Source organism: Bidens hawaiensis, unplaced genomic scaffold, assembly GCF_021521415.1.
Source record: "Bidens hawaiensis isolate Kalapana, Puna unplaced genomic scaffold, B.hawaiensis_p1.1 tig00020081_1, whole genome shotgun sequence".
Lineage (NCBI taxonomy): Eukaryota > Viridiplantae > Streptophyta > Magnoliopsida > Asterales > Asteraceae > Bidens > Bidens hawaiensis.
Genome location: NW_027493055.1, coordinates 305,593 through 312,327, shown reverse-complemented (window position 1 = coordinate 312,327; position 6,735 = coordinate 305,593).

Here is a 6,735-nt window from a genome sequence, read left to right as displayed (position 1 = left end):
GCATTTTCGCATAAACTGCATCGAATCTAAATTTAACTATAGCGAATAAGGGTACCATAACGAACCGAACAACTATCAACCAAATTCCCGTCGAGTCCCGCTGCAACGCGCGGACACTTCTACTAGTACTATATCATTTACATTGTAATATTACTTTTTTATAACTATCAGGTATAAACGAGTTGTCTTACTTTTTATAGACGATAATTGCAATTTCATTTTCTTTAGAAAGAATCCTTTTTTATTATATTAATCTTCTTAAACGTGTAGAACTAATAAGAAAATATCTGATATAGGGTGAAAGTCAGTGTAGATTTGTAGTATTTTTGTCATGTATTTGTTATAAAACTAAGAAAATGGGAAAAACAATAGTGTTGATGAGTCGACCTGACCCATATTTAAATATCACCCGCTGCCCCGTATATATAATTAACGACTTTAACCATCAAAAAGTTCTGTCTAAATTCCATCTAATACTTCATTTGAAATGATCAGGGTGCGAGTAATGTAATTTCCAACAGACTATCATCAAGGAATTACTAATGGATAACGGCTACTGTTACCATGATAGTTTAAGAACTATAGGTGCACTCACGGATTAAAATGAAATGAAATGCTTATTGGGATTGAGTTTGAAAAATGCTTATTAGTTTATTAGTGTTTTCAAAAAGCCAATAATTTAAAATCTGTTTGGCACAAAAAACTTTTTTACTTTAGCTTTTAAAAAAATTAAAAAACAGCTTTTCAAAAGCCTCAAATTCTGGCTTTTTAAAATAGTTTTTAGAAAAAACTAATAAATATTTCTTAAACTCAATCACAAACATGTTCTAATACAATTATGCGCTTTTATTTACTTTTCCACATTTTATAACTTGGTAACGTATCCGAGCCATCAGTCTCTTCGTATGAGGCTTATTTTGTAGAGCTTCGGTCCGTCTTTTAAGAATAGAGCCCTCCAGCTCATTTGTATGCCCAAGAGATGGCCCAAGACAAATTTATGACCAACATATATCCATTTGACTCCCTCATTTCCAATATATTGTTTTATTTGTTGTTTTTTTGTAACCAATGAAAAAATCTTGCCTATCAGGGACGGATGGAGTTCACAACTCGGGGTAATATTCGCTACCCTTTAACTTTTCGTCGGCAGTGCAAATAAATTAATTGTTTTTGGTTTGTTTCGTATTTCGCAAACCCTGGAAAAAATAATATATTACCCCTATTTTTTTAAAGCTCAACCAATTTAAAAGTTCAAATTAATTAAAACCCAAACAAGTTTAAAGACCAAAGCAAATAAAACTCATTAACCGTTTTCTTCTTTTATTCGTGAACGAGAAACATCAAACAGAAACAGGCTCAACAACCACTTTAGCAATCTGTTTAAATGAAAAAGAAAAGAAAAATGATGATATTGATCCAACACTTAATTCAAATATTCCAAGTCCAAGTTCAAATATTGTTGATGATATACAAGAAAATGATGGTATATGTCCATGTTCAAATATTGAGAATGATATGCAAGAAAATGATAATATTGGTCTAAATATTCCTTCGGCTTCAAGCCCTTTAATACGAAATACAATCATTTTGAATGATTTTCCTTCGGACCCCTCTGATTTACCACCTATTGCAGTTCTCATCCTAATCAAATAGATGCGAAGAGAAGAATGAAAAAACATATTGCTTATGTTTATAGCACTAAACATGAAAAAACATATTGCTTATGCTATTACTTGTTTAATAAAGTGTTGATAATCAAGGTGGAAGAGAAACTTTTGTAAGTGGAGTCTGTTATAATTGTAGTAAACCGAGTGCCTTAAAAGACTATGTTGGGGGAAGTTTATAGTGTTCATAATAAGGCGGCTAAAAACTGTAAAAATCTCTTGAATCAAAAGCGATCTTATGAGAAGAATGCCACTAAGCGTAGTATGGAAAAAAAGATTGCAAATTGATATCGATTATTGGGTTCAGTTCGTAGTTAAAGATTATTTTTAGAAAATAGTTTATCATTTCGTGGTCATAGTGAATCTAAATACTATTTTTCTAAAGCTCTTTTTGTTGTGGTGTTAAAGTTGATATGTGAGAACAAATCGCTTATTGGTAAGTAAACTTTAAGGAATTCATAATAATAAAAATCAAAATAATAATAATAATAATAATAATAATAATAATAATAATAATAAATTAAAAAAAGATTATGTAATTGCTTGTTTTCAAGCTTTTAAAAACTGAAAAGGAGAACTCTGCACCCCATGTGTTAAAATATATCATGAAGAATGGTAATTTTTTTTACTTTACCGCTGAGTTTGATGTCTAATCCGTCACTGTTGGCTACCCGGGTAACCTAGTGGCAAAAGGCGCTTCTATATATCCGCGATCATAGACAACGTTGGGTGGCTCAAGCCCACCATCGATCTTCTGTACCCGGGAAAACAATGGACTGGGGGATGTTGATACATGATTTGCATCTTGGTGTTTGTTTTAATGTATTTGGTCTTTATATAAAGTATAAGGGGTATTTTGGTAATTGTATAAAGGCACATTCGCTAATGTAAGACACATTCGTTAGAGTAGTTAATAACGAATTTGTCCCCATATGTTTAATCGTGTTCATTCATTAGGTGTCACACCCCAACCTATGGCGGAAACGCCGGAGCGTGAGCTGATTGCTCACAGCTCTCAAGGTACTATCATGCAATAATTAAAAGTGATAATATCTATTACATTTAATTAATTATTCAATATAAATCCAAACAACCAAGTACATCAAATTAAAACTAAAGCAACAAGATAATTAATAATTCAAAATCTAAACCTAAGTCTTGATTCATTCTTCTAACAATAATAACTCTAAATTCTTCTCCAATCCAAATATCAATTAAAATGATAACCTACATATGCGTATAAAAAATAGTTTTGTCAACACAAGGTTTAGTGAATAAAACACCAGTTAATTTGAATACAATATAATACAAATGTGCAAAACTAGTCCCGTGTGAATAAACTAAAAATACGTTTAATGTGCAAAGCTGGTCTTATGAAAATTATCTATTAATTTAATTTATAATTAATTTTATTATTTTGTAATATCACTTTTACTTATAAAAGTTTTATCATAAATAATATGATTTTAATTATATAAAATATGTAAATATAAATTTATAAAAATTTTATAGTCTATATAAAGAGATTTGTTTTAAATGTTTATTTTAAACTAAAAATACGTTTAATGTGTTTATATATATATATATATATATATATATATATTATTATTAATAAAGGTTTATTTTAAATTAGTAATAACATTTATATAAAATATAATTTTTTATATAAAATACTTGAACTTATACTATATTTTAATATGTTAATTATCATGGTAAATTTTAAAAACATATTTTAGATTAAAACCCTTTTTAAATATTAAAATCTTTATCAATTTTAATAACTATTATATATATGTGTGTGTGGTTTTCACCATGATTCGAATAACGACTAGTTTATATGTTGGTTTTAAGGAAGTTGAGAGACGGTGGCCATGAAGGAAGTTGCGAAGGTGGTTTGTGGAGTTGGCTGTTGTGGCCGGAACATAAGGCGGCGGAAGTTGTGATGACCAGAATCTTATTTCCGGCGCCGTCACCGGCGGTAATGAGATCTGGAGGCTGAAACATTATCATTTTTTTCCTTATGCCCTACTATGGATATGGAGGAATGGGCCTGGGTTTGAAGTGTGGGCTTCCATTAAAATGAAGTACTTGGATAGTTGGGTTGTTTTAGCCTTTTGGGGTTGTTGGACTTTGACTGGGCCACTTTGTCTAAGCCATATTATTTGTTATTGCCAGCTAGATTATATTTATGGTGGATAAATTCATGTGGAGACGGTTTATGTCGAGTAAGTCGTTTATTTATCATGTTGACCAACTGAAGAAAGTCAAAGGCGTTTGGGTCTTCGTCATTGTTGGATCGTGTTCAAAGCGTGTTATTTCTATATTATTTTTGAGGTGTTCGAGAAGTTGAGAAACTTTGAAGAAATTGGATACAAATTTGGACTTAAAGAGGAAATAAGTAGCTTTGTTCATTTGATTTTTGTCCTCGGTGGATCATACCTTTAGGGGGTCATTGAAGAGGTTTCGGCTTTACTGGGTTGATTCGTGAAGATGCGAGACACGGTTCGACGATGTTTTGATATCACAAGCCAAGGGGTTGATTGTAAGGCCAATATTTGTGACTTGCGATATCAAATTACGAAACCCATTATTTATTTACGGTCAAGTTAATAGTTAATGTCAGCGAGCAAAATTGGACACAAAATGAGAGCTTCGGCACGCACGTTTAACTTCAACGGGAGATCTTCTAGTTTATTTTTGTTTAGCTATAAATAGGACTTTAGTTTCTATTTTATGTGTGTGTTTCTTAATGTGAAATCACCCACCCAAGGGTAGCTCACCTTGGGTGGGGTCGGTTTTTTTTATTAATATATCCAATCTTTTAACCGACAACGAGATCGTTCATATCTTATCTTTATGCTTATTATTTATGTTCGGTAATTTGATTTCACCGCACCAGCCTCGACACGTTTATCGAGAGAAAAACCATTCGGTGGTCGTTTAGGGACCTACAATTGGTATCCGAGCTTTCGGGCTCTACTAGAGATCTTGGGTCACAACCTTGGATTTTAGTCTTGTTTGTGTTAAAGACAGCTTTTCAAGAGCCTCTGTGGGTTACAGGTTCATAAAAGTGTTCAAAAGTTCATATCTTCAAGTTTAGTGTTCAAGATTCAAGTGTTAGTGTGCTTCAAATCTTCAAGTTTGGTGTTACAAAGTGTTAAAATTTTGGTGTTTGTAAATATCCATAAAGGGTGATCTAATCGAATTCAAGAATAAATGAATATAATCAAGTCAACCTAATAAATGAAACAAACACTAAATAATCTATCGAATCTCCAAAGTAATCGAATCGAGTCCAGATTACTTTCTAATCGAGTCATCTCCTAATCGAATCGAATCCTCATTCGATTCGAATAGTCCTTTCGATTAGATTTTAATTTCATTCGATTAGATTCATCCATTCGATTAGAGAATCAAGCCATTTGATTGCTTTATACCTAATCATTTTCAAGAACCTGCTTATCCATTTGATTACTTTGCATTTGATTACATTACATTCGATCACCCTGTATTCAATTACCCTTCATTCGAATACCTTGTACTTGTGATTTTCAACAGAATTAGATTGTGTTTTTTTGATCTTGAAGTTGTTTAAGCAATGGTCAATCCAAATGAAGAAGTTAGAGACGAAGTGTTAGAACTCCTGATTCGTATCAATCTAGTAACAATAACAATAACAGATCTCAGATCTGTGTATAATCGATTAATACGTTTACAAAGATCTAGCTCATAATTACCTTAGATTAAGTGCTGTATATGTTTATGTATTATCAGTATATATCAATTGTTTGTATAATATTAGGTTGAAGATCGAGAGAGCGTTTTGACCGGGTTTGGATAATTAACTCTCTCAAAACTCTTATTAAGCATGAACAGTGTTCACGTATAAATAGAAGACGAACCTAGTTCGTTAACATCCCCTAACGAACTAGAGTTCGCTTCGTTACATACACTTAAATAACGAAACACCCCCTGATTTCGTTAACATCCCCTAAGGAATCAGGAGGGAATAAGCTTAAGTCTTAGTTCGCTAACATCCCTAGCGAACTAGACCATACATATAGCGAACTAGACAATAATTAAACTAATTATTACATTAAATATTAAACGAAAACATTAACGTTAATTACAAAGACTCAAGACGCAAAACCGTGCACTAACAGACACCTCCTCGTCTTGAGCTCTTTGTCTTTAAATTACTTGAAGCGCTTGGACTTCCAGTCTCTGCAACTATGAATTCCATGCTGATGACATACACGAACAACTCGTTGGAATTGCATAGCCAGGTCGTAGTCTTCATGGCGCTCGAACAAAATCTGCTTCATGTGGAGCCAGTTATTGTCTGTCTCTGATAAATTAACCAACCACATCGGGTCGATTATCTTGATGAGCTCAGTCTTCAGTCCTCTACCAAGAACAATGACAGCCTCGCCAGTACGATTGTCATAGTACCAGTGGTTGAACGATAGATACATATTTTGAGGCATCGTCTTCACAGGAACCTGCTTCATCGTCTTTGGCGGCTTCACCTTTAGGACAAGTTTCCTCCAGCCAGTCATAGGATCAATCTCGTCAATACTTTTACGCCTAGGGACCTGAGGCTTGAAGAACTTGAAGCCATGATTGACCTCGAACAGTAAGTGTTGGTGAAACCACTCGGCTGTTCGATAACCCCCACGATTGATAAATGGACGTCTCGCGAGGGTACGAACATCCCACCGCGGCAAAGTAAGAACATTTATTATCGTATCGTAGTACTGGACCCCCTTCTCACACTTAACTATACATACTTTAAGCTCAGAATCATAGAGCCATGAGACAATATCACCATGTACCTTGGAAACAGTCTTGAAGAAGGTCACTTGGTTTTCTTTAACCCATGCAGCAGCAGTGTCTTTACGTTCTTGATCAACGTATCGATATACACTGATGATTTTACCAACTTTCTGATGTTTGAACCATCTTGCAATATCATCATCAATTATGACTTCAAGTGACTGAACTGTCCGCTTACACTTCAAAACCTTTTCCAATTCATCTTCTGTCGCTTTAACTGTCTGTTCATCAAATA